Genomic DNA, 16,574 nt, shown 5'->3' with positions numbered 1-16,574 from the left:
TGGCTAAAATTTCCTTAAATATATAGTTGTAATGTTCACTTCTGTTCATTTCTGCCACATCATACAAAGGATTTTCCCCCCAGGTCACAAGTTTGAATTAAACTTGGTATTACTTTAAATGTTTGCAGTAGCCTTTAGAGGGAAGCCTGCCACTTTATTCATGGTGTGAGGTTGAGTACAAATGATGAAGAACAGACAACTTTTAAACACACGTAGATACTGACATAGTCAATATTTTCGTTGTAGGTAGGAGGCTTTATAACACATAGATTCAAATCTTTTTTATCTACAGATTGATTAGGTGATATCAGTTAGACTGAGGACATGACATAAATTAAATTTTCTCTCCGTGTATTTTGTGAGACATCTCCACATTCAGACATCTGACAACTAAGTACTCTTTCCTGGATCCCATGCCTTAAAGCAATTTATGTCCTATTAACACAATTTCTTCCCCCCTCTCTAAGCATAAATCAATTTAGTGTATCCTATTTTTTAAGTTAATTATTTCTTACCTCAGCTTTTATTGCTCTCATTTTTAATTTAATAAATTTATTTTAAATAATGGATACATAATAGTTGCCCATATTTATGAGGTACAGGTGATGTTTTGATGTAAGCACACAATGAGTAATAATAAAATCAGGATGATCAGGGTTTCCATTACCTCAGGCATTTATTATTTCTTTGTGTTAGAAACACTCCAATTTTATATACAACAAGTTATTGTTGAGTATAGTAGCCCTATTGTGCTACTGAATACTAAATCTTCTCTCTTCCATCTAACTATTTCTGTCCCCATTAATCATTCCTTCCTTATCCCCCTTTCCTCTACCCTTATTCAGTCTTTGGTAACCATCATTCTACTGTCTAGCTCATTGAGTTCAATTATTTTTTTAACCCCCACATATGCATAAGAACATGTGACATTGATCTTTCTGTGTTTGGCTTATTTCACTTAACATCATGTCCTCCAGTTCCATCCATGCTGTTGCAAATGACAGAATTTTATTCCTTTTTATGGCTGAATAATATTTCACTGTGTACATTTATTTCATTGTTTTTAATCTCTTCATCTGGCGATGGACACTTAGGTTGATTCTATAGCTTGGCTATTATGAATAGTGCCGCAAAAACATATGGGAGTGTAGGTATCTCTTTAATACACTCATGTATTCTCCTTTGCACATACCCAGAAGTGGAATTGGTGGATCATATGATAGTTCAATTTTTAGTTTTTTGAGAAATCTCTATACTGTTCTCCATAGAGGCTGTATTAATTTACACTCCCACCAATAGTGTACGAGGGGTTCCCTTACTCCACATCCTCATCAGCATCTGTACTTGCCTGCCTTTTTGATAAAAGTTATTTTAAATGGGGTGAGATAATGTTTCATTACAATTTTGCTTTGCATTTCTCTAATGATGAATAATATTGAGCATTTTTCATATACCTGTTGGCCATTTGTATGTCTTCTTTTAAGAAATGTTTATTCAGATCTTTTGCTCATGTTGATCAAATTATTATTTTTTTCCATTGAGTTGTTTGAGCTCCTTATCTATTCTGGTTATTAATGTTTTGTCAGGTGGGTAGTCTGCAAACATTTTATCCTGTCTGCTGTCTCTTCCACAGAATGGGAGAAAATACACTCTCTCATGATTTATTCTAAACTTTACCTCTCTTCCAAATCCTAGGTGTTCTATTTTACTATTCTTTTTCTACGTTTTTAGGGACATTGTCTCATTTCTTTTAATTACATAAATGAAACATGAATCCATAGCCTTAAAAAATATATAGCTAATTCCATTTGTTCTAACTCCTAACCCCCATCCACTCCATTCTTCAGAAACTATCAATTTGCTGATCATTTTATTGCTGATCATTTTTCAATATGGTCTTATAAAATATGTAATGCTGACTTCTTCCTTAGTTTTCAGTAAATGGTGTAATAATGTACATACTTTTCTGCAACTCATGTTCTTACTTGCAATATATTTTGGAATCTAAACTTGGCAGTACATGTAGATTATCTGTGTAGATATTTGTCTGTTGTATGACCTAAGAAATAGTCTTTTGATCAAGTGCATTTTACTTATGAATATAAATGCAGTCAAGACCTCCTCCAATGAGGTTCGTGAAGATACACTGCCACCAGTTTTTTTTAGAGTTCGCACTTTCCCACCACACTGCTCACACTTCATATTATCAAACATTTTCATTGTTCTTATCTGATATTGAAATAATGTTATTTGTAATATTTTAATTTGCATTTTTCTATTTTTTGTGTGACTGACAAGATTTCTTTTTCTGTTTTTTTTCTTTCTTTGTGAATTATTTGCTCCTACCTTTGTTCATTTTTCTTACTAGATTTTGATTTATTTTACTTACATACATCTATATATTCTAGATATTCATCCTCAGACTTCTTTTCATAATGCATTTAATTTTTTTTGGTTTGTAATGTTTACCTTTTGTGCTTTTCGTGCATTCTGATGTAAAACTTATTTATCCATTATTTAAGGATATTGTTTTTGGATATTTATCCATTATGGATAAATGGGTAAATATCCATTAAGGAAAAAGATATTTAAGGATAAAATCTTTAAATGGACTATATAAGTGTGTATATATGTATGTGTGTGTGTGTTTGTACATGTGTGTATTTTCTCATTTTCTTAATTTCTATGCATATTAGGGAAGGCTTTTAATTTTTAATTACACATAAATAAAATGATATACAAATAGTTGGGCACCTATAGTCCCAGGTACTTGGAAGGCGGAGGTGGGAGAATTGCTTGAGCCCAAGAGTTGGAGACTAGCCTCGGCATCAAAGGGAGACCTGGTCTCTAAATATATATTTATATATATTAAAATAATTGCTTTTAAATTAGTAATATAAAAAGTAATTTTAATCTGTGACACAGTTATCTCCTTTTTCAGGGAATATCTTAAATTTCTTTTTTTTTTTTAATTTATTTATTATTATTATACTTTAAGTTGTAGGGTACATGTGCATAACGTGCAGGTTTGTTACATATGTATACTTGTGCCATGTTGGTGTGTTGCACCCATCAACTCGTCATTTACATCAGGTATAACTCCCAATGCAATCCCTCTCCCCTCCCCCCTCCCCATGATAGGCCCCGGTGTGTGATGTTCCCCTTCCTGAGTCCAAGTGATCTCATTGTTCAGTTCCCACCTATGAGTGAGAACATGCGGTGTTTGGTTTTCTGTTCTTGTGATAGTTTGCTAAGAATGATGGTTTCCAGCTGCATCCATGTCCCTACAAAGGACACAAACTCATCCTTTTTGATGGATGCATAGTATTCCATGGTGTATACGTGCCACATTTTCTTAATCCAGTCTGTCACTGATGGACATTTGGGTTGATTCCAAGTCTTTGCTATTGTGAATAGTGCTGCAATAAACATACGTGTGCATGTGTCTTTATAGCAGCATAATTTATAATCCTTTGGGTATATATCCAGTAATGGGATGGCTGGGTCATATGGTACATCTAGTTCTAGATCCTTGAGGAATCGCCATACTGTTTTCCATAATGGTTGAACTAGTTTACAATCCCACCAACAGTGTAAAAGTGTTCCTATTTCTCCACATCCTCTCCAGCACCTGTTGTTTCCTGACTTTTTAATGATCTCCATTCTAACTTGTGTGAGATGGTATCTCATTGTGGTTTTGATTTGCATTTCTCTGATGGCCAGTGATGATGAGCATTTTTTCATGTGTCTGTTGGCTGTATGAATGTCTTCTTTTGAGAAATGTCTGTTCATATCCTTTGCCCACTTTTTGATGGGGTTGTTTGTTTTTTTCTTGTAAATTTGTTTGAGTTCTTTGTAGGTTCTGGACATTAGCCCTTTGTCAGACGAGTAGATTGCAAAAATTTTTTCCCATTCTGTAGGTTGCCTGTTCACTCTGATGGTAGTTTCTTTTGCTGTGCAGAACCTCTTTAGTTTAATGAGATCCCATTTGTTAATTTTGGCTTTTGCTGCCATTGCTTTTGGTGTTTTAGACATGAAGTCTTTGCCCATGCCTATGTCCTGAATGGTACTACCTAGGTTTTCCTCTAGGATTTTTATGGTATTAGGTCTAACATTTAAGTCTCTAATCCATCTTGAATTAATTTTCGTATAAGGAGTAAGGAAAGGATCCAGTTTCAGCTTTCTACTTATGGCTAGCCAATTTTCCCAGCACCATTTATTAAATAGGGAATCCTTTCCCCATTTCTTGTTTTTGTCAGGTTTGTCAAAGATCAGAAGGCTGTAGATGTGTGGTATTATTTCTGAGGACTCTGTTCTGTTCCATTGGTCTATATCTCTGTTTTGGTACCAGTACCATGCTGTTTTGGTTACTGTAGCCTTGTAGTATAGTTTGAAGTCAGGTAGCATGATGCCTCCAGCTTTGTTCTTTTGACTTAGGATTGTCTTGGAGATGCAGGCTCTTTTTTGGTTCCATATGAACTTTAAAGCAGTTTTTTCCAATTCTGTGAAGAAACTCATTGGTAGCTTGATGGGGATGGCATTAAATCTATAAATTACCTTGGGCAGTATGGCCATTTTCACGATATTGATTCTTCCTATCCATGAGCATGGTATGTTCTTCCATTTGTTTGTGTCCTCTTTTATTTCACTGAGCAGTGGTTTGTAGTTCTCCTTGAAGAGGTCCTTTACATCCCTTGTCAGTTGGATTCCTAGGTATTTTATTCTCTTTGAAGCAATTGTGAATGGAAGTTCATTCCTGATTTGGCTCTCTGTTTGTCTGTTACTGGTGTATAAGAATGCTTGTGATTTTTGCACATTAATTTTGTATCCTGAGACTTTGCTGAAGTTGCTTATCAGCTTAAGGAGATTTTGGGCTGAGACAATGGGGTTTTCTAAATATACAATCATGTCATCTGCAAACAGGGACAATTTGACTTCTTCTTTTCCTAACTGAATACCCTTGATTTCTTTCTCATGCCTGATTGCCCTAGCCAGAACTTCCAACACTATGTTGAATAGGAGTGGTGAGAGAGGGCATCCCTGTCTTGTGCCAGTTTTCAAAGGGAATTCTTCCAGTTTTTGCCCATTCAGTATGATATTGGCTGTGGGTTTGTCATAAATAGCTCTTATTATTTTGAGGTACGTTCCATCAATACCGAATTTATTGAGCGTTTTTAGCATGAAGGACTGTTGAATTTTGTCAAAAGCCTTTTCTGCATCTATTGAGATAATCATGTGGTTCTTGTCTTTGGTTCTGTTTATATGCTGGATTATGTTTATTGATTTGCGAATGTTGAACCAGCCTTGCATCCCAGGGATGAAGCCCACTTGATCATGGTGGATAAGCTTTTTGATGTGTTGCTGAATCCAGTTTGCCAGTATTTTATTGAGGATTTTTGCATCAATGTTCATCAGGGATATTGGTCTAAAATTCTCTTTTTTTGGTGTGTCTCTGCCAGGCTTTGGTATCAGGATGATGTTGGCCTCATAAAATGAGTTAGGGAGGATTCCCTCTTTTTCTATTGATTGGAATAGTTTCAGAAGGAATGGTACCAACTCCTCCTTGTACCTCTGGTAGAATTCAGCTGTGAATCCATCTGGTCCTGGACTTTTTTTGGTTGGTAGGCTATTAATTATTGCCTCAATTTCAGAGCCTGCTATTGGTCTATTCAGGGATTCAACTTCTTCCTGGTTTAGTCTTGGAAGAGTGTAAGTGTCCAGGAAATTATCCATTTCTTCTAGATTTTCCAGTTTATTTGCGTAGAGGTGTTTATAGTATTCTCTGATGGTAGTTTGTATTTCTGTGGGGTCGGTGGTGATATCCCCTTTATCATTTTTAATTGCGTCGATTCGATTCTTCTCTCTTTTCTTCTTTATTAGTCTTGCTAGTGGTCTGTCAATTTTGTTGATCTTTTCAAAAAACCAACTCCTGGATTCATTGATTTTTTGGAGGGTTTTTTGTGTCTCTATCTCCTTCAGTTCTGCTCTGATCTTAGTTATTTCTTGCCTTCTGCTAGCTTTCAAATGTGTTTGCTCTTGCTTCTCTAGTTCTTTTAATTGCGATGTTAGAGTGTCAATTTTAGATCTCTCCTGTTTTCTCTTGTGGGCATTTAGTGCTATAAATTTCCCTCTACACACTGCTTTAAATGTGTCCCAGAGATTCTGGTATGTTGTATCTTTGTTCTCATTGGTTTCAAAGAACATCTTTATTTCTGCCTTCATTTCGTTATGTACCCAGTAGTCATTCAGGAGCAGGTTGTTCAGTTTCCATGTAGTTGAGCGGTTTTGATTGAGTTTCTTAGTCCTGAGTTCTAGTTTGATTGCACTGTGGTCTGAGAGACAGTTTGTTATAATTTCTGTTCTTGTACATTTGCTGAGGAGTGCTTTACTTCCAATTACGTGGTCAATTTTGGAGTAAGTACGATGTGGTGCTGAGAAGAATGTATATTCTGTTGATTTGGGGTGGAGAGTTCTATAGATGTCTATTAGGTCTGCTTGCTGCAGAGATGAGTTCAATTCCTGGATATCCTTGTTAACTTTCTGTCTCGTTGATCTGTCTAATGTTGACAGTGGAGTGTTGAAGTCTCCCATTATTACTGTATGGGAGTCTAAGTCTCTTTGTAAGTCTCTAAGGACTTGCTTTATGAATCTGGGTGCTCCTGTATTGGGTGCATATATATTGAGGATAGTTAGCTCTTCCTGTTGAATTGATCCCTTTACCATTATGTAATGGCCTTCTTTGTCTCTTTTGATCTTTGATGGTTTAAAGTCTGTTTTATCAGAGACTAGTATTGCAACCCCCACTTTTTTTTGTTCTCCATTTGCTTGGTAAATCTTCCTCCATCCCTTTATTTTGAGCTTATGTATGTCTCTGCGTGTGAGATGGGTCTCCTGAATACAGCAGACTGATGGGTCTTGACTCTTTATCCAGTTTGTCAGTCTGTGTCTTTTAATTGGAGCATTTAGTCCATTTACATTTAAGGTTAAGATTGTTATGTGTGAACTTGATCCTGCCATTATGATATTAACTGGTTATTTTGCTCGTTAGTTGATGCAGTTTCTTCCTAGCCTAAATGGTCTTTACATTTTGGCATGTTTTTGCAATGGCTGGTACCGGTTGTTCCTTTCCATGTTTAGTGCTTCCTTCAGGGTCTCTTGTAAGGCAGGCCTAGTGGTGACAAAATCTCTAAGCATTTGCTTATCTGTAAAGGATTTTATTTCTCCTTCACTTATGAAACTTAGTTTGGCTGGATATGAAATTCTGGGTTTAAAATTCTTTTCTTTAAGAATGTTGAATATTGGCCCCCACTCTCTTCTGGCTTCGAGAGTTTCTGCCGAGAGATCTGCTGTTAGTCTGATGGGCTTCCCTTTGTGGGTAACCCGACCTTTCTCTCTGGCTGCCCTTAAGATTTTTTCCTTCATTTCAACTTTGGTGAATCTGGCAATTATGTGTCTTGGAGTTGTTCTTCTCGAGGAGTATCTTTGTGGCGTTCTCTGTATTTCCTGGATTTGAATGTTGGCCTGCCCTACTAGGTTGGGGAAGTTCTCCTGGATGATATCCTGAAGAGTGTTTTCCAACTTGGTTCCATTTTTCCCCTCACTTTCAGGCACCCCAATCAGATGTAGATTTGGTCTTTTTACATAATCCCATACTTCTTGCAGGCTTTGTTCATTTCTTTTTCTTCTTTTTTCTTTTGGTTTCTCTTCTCGCTTCATTTCATTCATTTGATCCTCAATCGCTGATACTCTTTCTTCCAGTTGATCGAGTCGGTTACTGAAGCTTGTGCATTTGTCATGTATTTCTCATGTCATGGTTTTCATCTCTTTCATTTCGTTTAGGACCTTCTCTGCATTAATTACTCTAGCCATCAATTCTTCCACTTTTTTTTCAAGATTTTTAGTTTCTTTGCGCTGGGTACGTAATTCCTCCTTCAGCTCTGAGAAATTTGATGGACTGAAGCCTTCTTCTCTCATCTCGTCAAAGTCATTCTCTGTCCAGCTTTGATCCGTTGCTGGCGATGAGCTGGGCTCCTTTGCTGGGGGAGATGCGCTCTTTTTTTTTGAATTTCCTGCTTTTCTGCCCTGCTTTTTCCCCATCTTTGTGGTTTTATCTGCCTCTAGTCTTTGACGATGGTGATGTACTGATGGGGTTTTGGTGTAGGTGTCCTTCCTGTTTGATAGTTTTCCTTCTAACAGTCAGGACCCTCAGCTGTAGGTCTGTTGGAGATTGCTTGAGGTCCACTCCAGACCCTGTTTGCCTGGGTATCAGCAGCAGAGGCTGCAGAAGATAGAATATTTCTGAACAGCGAGTGTACCTGTCTGATTCTTGCTTTGGAAGCTTCCTCTCAGGGGTGTACTCCACCCTGTGAGGTGTGGGGTGTCAGACTGCCCCTAGTGGGGGATGTCTCCCAGTTAGGCTACTCAGGGGTCAGGGACCCACTTGAGCAGGGAGTCTGTCCCTTCTCAGATCTCAACCTCCGTGTTGGGAGATCCACTGCTCTCTTCAAAGCTGTCAGACAGAGTAGTTTGCGTCTGCTGAGGTTTCGGCTGTGTTTGTTATTGTTTACTGTGCCCTGTCCCCAGAGGTGGAGTCTACAGAGACAGGCAGGTTTCCTTGAGCTGCTGTGAGCTCCACCCAGTTCGAGCTTCCCAGCAGCTTTGTTTACCTACTTAAGCCTCAGCAATGGTGGGCGCCCCTCCCCCAGCCTCACTACTGCCTTGCCGGTAGATCACAGACTGCTGTGCTAGCAATGAGGGAGGCTCCGTGGGTGTGGGACCCTCCCGGCCAGGTGTGGGATATGATCTCCTGGTGTGCCTGTTTGCTTAAAGCGCAGTATTGGGGTGGGAGTTACCCGATTTTCCAGGTGTTGTGTGTCTCAGTTCCCCTGGCTAGGAAAAGGGATTCCCTTCCCCTTTGCGCTTCCCAGGTGAGGCAATGCCTCGCCCTGCTTCAGCTCTGGGTGGTCGGGCTGCAGCAGCTGACCAGCACCGATCGTCCGGCACTCCCCAGTGAGATGAACCCAGTACCTCAGTTGAAAATGCAGAAATCACCGGTCTTCTGTGTCGCTCGCGCTGGGAGTTGGAGACTGGAGCTGTTCCTATTCGGCCATCTTGCTCCGCCCCTAATATCTTAAATTTCTTAAAAATATTTTATCCTTAAAGATTTTAATATAGGCCAGGTGCAATGGCTTACACCTGTAATCTCAGCACTTTGAGAGGTCAAGGCGGGTGGATCCCGTGAGGTCAGGATCTAGACCACCCTGTCCAACATGGCGAAACCCCATCTCTACTAAAAATACAAAAATTAGCTGGGTTTGGTGGTGGGCACCCGTAATCTCAACTATATCGGAGGTTGAGGCAGGAGAATCGCTTGAACTCAGTAGGGGGAGGTTGCTGTGAGCTGACATCATGCCACTGCACTCTAGCCTGGGCAAAAGGGCAAGACTCCATCTCAAAAAAAAAAAAAAAAAGATTTCGAAGTTTGCGTCTAAAATGTAAATGTTATATTTTAATGAAATGCCAAATATTTAATACATCAATATTCTATTGTGAATACAATCTATTTTTCTATTTATATTTCTATTTGGTTAATGTAGTAATAAGAATAATTTAAGTTAGTTTAAATAACTTGTTAGTTGGTTATCTTACAATTTCTATGTAGACATTTGCATCATCTACCCATATTAAAATTTTGACATTATAATCTATTTATTTTTTACATTCTTATTGCATTGTCTTGGCCACATATATAAATTAAATACTGCTGAAAATATAATGTGAGAACTTGTAATATCTTACAAATAGACATATATGTACTCTAGTTTTCTCATGAATGTACAAATAATCAAGTTTGAAAAATATTTTATATTTTTATTTTTTAATTGTTGTGTGTTTGATGCTTGTTAAAATACAGAAGAAGTATTATATATCACATATTATTCTGGCATCATTGAGATATTATTATTACTTTTCTCCATTACTCAAAATGGTGAATTAGCTCATATATTTTCTGATGGTGGACTATCTTGACGTACTCAATGAAATCTGCTATGAAATAGAGATTTGCAGGATCTATGTGTTGTTTTTAGTACTTATTATTTGGAATGTCAAATTTCTGATTTCAGTAGCTAAGCACATGTGTGATGGTGGTGGATATGGATATCAACAACCCAAACCCAATCCTTTTAACCTGATGCTGGAAGTCTTCAGTCAGTTCTTTTATGAACCACCTCAACTTCAGAATCACTTCACCCAATAATGCAGTTCTTCTAGGGGTGAAGGGTGACCCCTATCCCATGACTGACAGTGGCAGAAGGCTAGGCCATGTGGGGTCACTGTGAAATAATTCAGGTGAGCCATTTACCTCCAGTGTCCCCTGGGTATTAGCTGAACCTGTTGTTAGGCATTCTTCACAACTGAACCTTTTCCTCTGCAAATCCATTTCTTTCCCATTCTTTTTACAGGTGTTGATTCTAAGGGCACTCCCTAAGTAACATTCTACACAGCAATCTCCAACTCAAGGTCTGCTTCTCAGAAAGTTCGACCTGTAAGAGATGGTTTCAGTTGTCTCAGAAAAAGGTGATGAGATAATATTTAGGATTTGGGTCACTCAATATCACATTGAAATTGAGGAGTCCATTACTGGTAGTAACTGGAAGATAGATGGTGGTGGGCTGCCACTGGTGGGGAATTGGATGGTATACCAATGTAAAGGAAATACATTAGTTGAGAGATGTGCGAGAGACTTGAAAAATATGAGGGATATATTAACTATACAGATAATGGAATTGGGTAGACATGATACACTAAGCTGATGTGAGTCAAAAAGATAATGGAAGACAAAAGTAATTAAGAAGCAATTTTATGTCAAGTGTGAAAGTGAAGAACTCTTCTGAGTCCAAGTCGGTTATGATCTCCTACAGTAGGAAGGTAGGCAAATTGAGGACTAGGTTCAAGACTTATTTTCATCTTAAGCTGTAGGTCAACACAATTTGGTTATGCCAAAGACAGCAACCTTTGGGTAAGAGTGGTACTTTCATATATGAGGTAAATATATACTACAGTTGAAGCCCTGTAAATCTTGTATTCCAGCAACTGAGACAAATATTGCACCCCGAAATACCAACATTCCTTGAGAAAATCAATGAAGCACTGTTTGGAGAGTCGACTTTATTGTGCTTCAGTGGCTTATTCAAACAGGGGTTGACAGCTTTACCAGGTATGGATTTTTTCTCTCTCTTTTTTTTTTTTTTTTTTTTGCCTGTATGATCCTAGCCAGCATGATTATCTGAGGTTTGCTAAATGTTTATTTATTGGCCTAAGATCCCACATTACACAGCATAAGGAGACCCATTTTTCACAAAAGTAAGAGTTGAAGTAGGCCCCAGACTATGAGACTCATTAACTGTATCCCATATCAACTGCCAAGAAGCTTACAGTCTAATAGATAGTTGAAACAATTTACTGAAAGCACATTTGAGACAGTAGCTCAGAAGTGATGTTCTGCAATAATGGGAAGCTATCCTCCAGGATTCATCATACACATTGAATAAAAAACCCTTTTAAAGTATGAGGTTTTCCATAGGAAGAAAATGTATGGTTCCATGAACTACAAGATGAAAGGAGAAGGGTCCCGGTTTACGATAGCTCTCAATGGTTCACTTGGAGAATGTGTACTTTCTGTCCTTCAACTTTGGTTCTCTAGGTTTAGAGGTTGTGGGCCATAAAAGAAGAAAAACTTCCACCAGAAAACAAAAAGACCCATTGAACTTTATAGCTTTCTGGAAGATGCTGTGAGTACATTATGTTCAGGGACAAGTAGGCAATAAGAAAATGTCCTCATATGTAAAAGTGATCCTGATCATAATAAAGAGAAGAAACTACTGTTAAAAAATGGTAGCATTGGTAATATAATGAAACATAGACAGTGCATCTTGTAGTCCTTTTGTACTTCCCTGACCAACTGTGTTGCTAAACAGATTTGTTCAGGAATTCTACTCTGAAAATGATATGATAATCAGTGTCTCCTGTACCTCAAGACTGATGATTTGATTCAGAGTCTTAAGTGAGGCCAAGAAGTTGTTAGTTGAGGGTGAGAGGCATCTGATTAGATAGCAAAGGAAAGAGATAATGTATAGTATTTATTGCAGTGCCAATGTCAGCTGAAACAATGGATGTGTCTTTCTTCCTATTATCTTTACCTGAGAAAGGGAGGTCCACCTGAATACTGGAGGAGCTACTTCTCCAAGGAATATAGAATTGTGTACATTTAGGTTGACCCATATCTTAGTAGTCATAAATAATGAATAAACACAGAAGTACAGGTCTCTCTTTGACATGCTGATTTCACATCCTTTGGATATACATCCAGCAGTAGGGTTGGATTGCTGGATCATATGGAAGTGCTACTTTAGTCTTTTGAGGAACTTTCATGCAGTTTTCTATAATAAAGAAAAGGTGGCATATATAACAATAGAATACTATTCAGTCTTGAAAAAAAAAGGAAATTCTGTCATTTATGACAGTATGAGTAAATCTGGAGGACATTATACTAGGTAAAATAAGCCAAGCACAGACAGACAAATACCATTGCATTACACTAATATGTGAAATTTAAAACCATCGAGCTCATAGCGGTAGAGAGTGGAATGGTGGCTGCCAGAGGCTGGGCAGTGGGGAAAATGAGAAGATATTGGTCAAATAGTACAAAGTTTTAGTTAGAGAGAAATAATACATTTTTTGAGATTTGTACAGTGTTGATACTACAAATAATTATGTATTTTATATTTCAAAATTGCTAAGTTTCAAATGTTCTCTCCACACACACACACACACACAAAATACAAAAACGTTTGAAGTAATAGTGTATTAGTCCATTCTCGTGCTGCTAATAAAGACGTACTCGAGACTGGTGAATTTATAAAGGAGACAGGTTTAATTGACTCAACAGTTCAGGAGGGCTGGGGAGGCCTCAGGAAACTTACAATCATGGAGGAAGGGAAGGCAAACATGTCCTTCTTCTCGTGGCAGCAGAAAGGAGAAGTGCCAAGCAAAAGGGGAATAGCCCCTTGTGAAACCATCAGATCTCGTGACAGCTCACTCACTATCACAAGAACAGCCACATTGAGATAATTGCCCCCATGGTTAAATTATCTCTGACCAGGGGTCTCCCATGACAGGTGAGGATTATGACAACTACAATTTAAGATGAGATTTGGGTGGGGGCAGAGCCAAACCATATCAGATAGGTATGTTAATCAGCTAAATTTAATCATTTTACATTGTAAACATATATCATAACCATATTTTACTTCATAAAATATATAATTACAATTTGTCAATTAATAATTTTAAAATAAAAATGGGTTCAGCGGCCACAAAAGGAGGACTAGGTAATGGGCATGCAGATATGCCACCCACTGTTCTTTCAAAGATAAGTGTGTTGCTCAGATTCGGAGTGATGTTAGCCAATAGCCTTCAGCTGTCAGCCCCTTCAGGGATTTTCTGAACTTCAGAGTCACTCACCTAAGATCACACTCCTCTCAAGCAGCTCACATGCAATAACTAACAGAGGGAAGCATATAAAGGGCAGGAGGTTTTAGTCCACTACAGCAGTGGTCCCCAGCCTTTTTGTAACCAGGGAGACAAGTTTGTGGAAGATAATTTTTCCATGGACGAGGAGGTCGGGGATGGAGTAAATGGTTTCAGGATGATTCAAGCACATTAAATGTATTGTGTGCTTTATTTATATTATTATTACATTGTAATAGAACCTCATCAATTTACCTGAAATTGTGTTCAGGGATATATCACAGCTCATTCTCTCTCTTTCTGTCTCTCAAAACCCTGTTTTTCCCACCTTTTTCCATAGATATTCCTCTCAAGTTCATTCTCTAATCAACTTCACAAACTCTACCCTAGAATCTACTTCCTGGGGAAACCAATCTAAAAAAAAAAAAATGATAATGATCTATAATTTGTTTTCTTTTTTATCTCTAGTTTTTGTGTTTACTATTTTTATTGCAGAAAAAACTGAAACATGTAAAATCAACTAAAAAATGTAAAGAAACTTTATGGGGTTACTACTCAGTGCCAACATTTTCAATATCTGGAATCCCTTTAAAATATAAACTTCTACCCTACTTCTCTAATTTTGTTATTATAGGTACTCTATCCTTATAGAATATTTGGGTAACCTTCCTTTCTTTTTCAAAACGTTTCTAAATTATATATTGAAGCCCTAACCACTGATGTGACTGTTGTAGGGCCTATATGGAGGTAATTAAGGTTCAATGAGGCCTTAAGAATGGAACCCTCATTCAATAAAATTAATGTTCTTATAAGAAGAGACATGAGAAAGCTCACTTTCTTTTTCTCTCTTACAGAGACACTGAGAAAAAGAGAAACCTCACCAGAAACTGGCCATGATGGCACTCTCATCTCAGAATTCCAGGCTCCAGAACTTTGATAAAATAAATTTCTGTTACTTAGGCTACCTAGTCTGTGATATTATGTTGGGTAGCCCAAGTTAACTCATAGAGATTTTGTACTGAGAAGTGGGATGCCACTGTAATAAACACCTCCAAACATGGCAGAATCTTCAGAACCGGAAAATGGCCAGAGGCTAGAGGGGTTTGAGGTGCATAGTAGAAGCAACTTCGATTGCTCCGAAGAGGTTTTTGCTAAAAATATAGACATTAAAGGCAATTCTAGTGAGGACCCAGGGAAAAAAAAATAAAGGAGAACTATAGAAAAAGTCTCCATCTTCTTAAACATAAATACTAGTGGATACTAGGCTTAATACAGGGTGATAAAATAATCCCTACAACAAACCCCCGTGACACACATTTACCTATGTAATAAACATGCACATCCTGCACAAGCACCCTGAACTTAAAAGTTGAAAAAGAAATATCAAGACTCATGAACAGAATGTTGGTTAAAATTTAGACATTAAAGGCCTTTCTGGTGAGGTCGTGGATACAAATGAGGATGAGGTCATTGGGAAATTGGGAAAAGGCAATCCCTGTTAGAAAGAGGCAAAGAATTTGGCTGAATTGTGTTCTAGTGTTTCATGGAAGATAAAACTTACGAACCATGAATTCAGATATTTACCTGAGGAGATTTCGAAGACAAAGCCTGAGTCCTCTTTACTGCTTATATTAAAATGTGAAAGGATTGAAATGAATAGAAAAAGAAACTGTTAAGCAAAAATATCCAGCGCTTGAAGATTTAAAAAATGTTCAGTCTGTTCATATTGTTAAAAGTGAAACAGTTTGTTCTTAAGAGAATACAAAGGATGTGGCTGAACAGCCATTTGATGACAAGATTATTATATGTGTAAGTTATAAATTTAAAAAGCAACCTCATCAGAAGATAGGAATGGAATTGGAATTATATTAGCAGAAAGACTGTCATTTTAGACCAAGGTAGCAGCAATACCTAGTTAGGACTATAGGTAACAGGGACGGATGAAAGAGCTATTCATCTGTAAAAATGCTTTATCTTTCAAGAAAGCGAAGACTGACTCAAGAAGGGATTGATTCAGAGATCACCAGGGCTGCCACTCACACCACAAGCCTAGAAGCAAGGCTGCCCCCTCTTCTATTTTGGAAGACCAAGAAGATCTCACAGAGAACTTTGTGGGTAGGGCCAACTTGTAGACACATGGGGGTGCTGAGGTCACCTCACTGGGCTTAAAAGGCAGAACATTGAATAAAAGCGGGTTATTCTCAAGCCTAGAGAGCTAATGGAATTTGCCTTGTTGGGTTTCAGAGCTGTTTGGATTCATCATTTTCCTCCTTTCAATTTCTGTCTTTTGGAATGGGGCTATCTTATGCCTTCCCACACTGTATTTTGGAAGCACATACTTGTCTGTTTTCACAGGTTCACAGCTGGAGACGAATTTTTGCCTCAGGATGAATCTGCATCTTGAGTCTCACTCATATCTGATTTAGATGGTATTTAGATGAGACATTGGACTTTAGACTTTAGAGTTGATGCTGAAACAATTTAAGACTTTGGAGCTGTTGGGACAGAATGAATGCATTTTGAATACAAAAAGTAACTCAGTATTGCAGGGCCATGGTAGGAATGCTATGGACTGAATTCAGTCATCTCCCCTACCCCAAAGTTGTATGGTGAAGCCCTAATCTAATATGACTATATTTGGACATACGCTCTATAAGGAGGTAATAAGGTTAAGTGAAGTAATGGGACTGAGACCCTGATCCACTAGGATCAGTGTCCTTTTAAGAAGAGACACTAGAAAACTGGCTCGCTCTCTCTGCATGCATGAGCCTGGAAAAGAGGCTGTGAAGACACAGTAAAAAGGCCACCATCTACAAGCCAGGAAAAGATCCGTCACTAGAAACTAACCATGTTGAAATCCTCACCTCAGAATTCCAGGCTCCATACCTGTGAAAAATGCATTTCTGTCGTTTAAACCACCATCTGTAGTATTGTCTGGTAGTCCAAGTTGACTAATACAGATTTTGGTACCAAGAAGTGGTATGACAAAGAGCTGAATAACTAAATACTGCTGTGACAGATACCTAAAAATGTGGAAGAGGCTT

The sequence above is a fragment of the Macaca nemestrina genome, chromosome 6 (assembly GCF_043159975.1).
Source record: "Macaca nemestrina isolate mMacNem1 chromosome 6, mMacNem.hap1, whole genome shotgun sequence".
Lineage (NCBI taxonomy): Eukaryota > Metazoa > Chordata > Mammalia > Primates > Cercopithecidae > Macaca > Macaca nemestrina.
The sequence above is the reverse complement of the archived record's forward strand: the minus strand, read 5'-3'. Positions refer to the sequence as shown.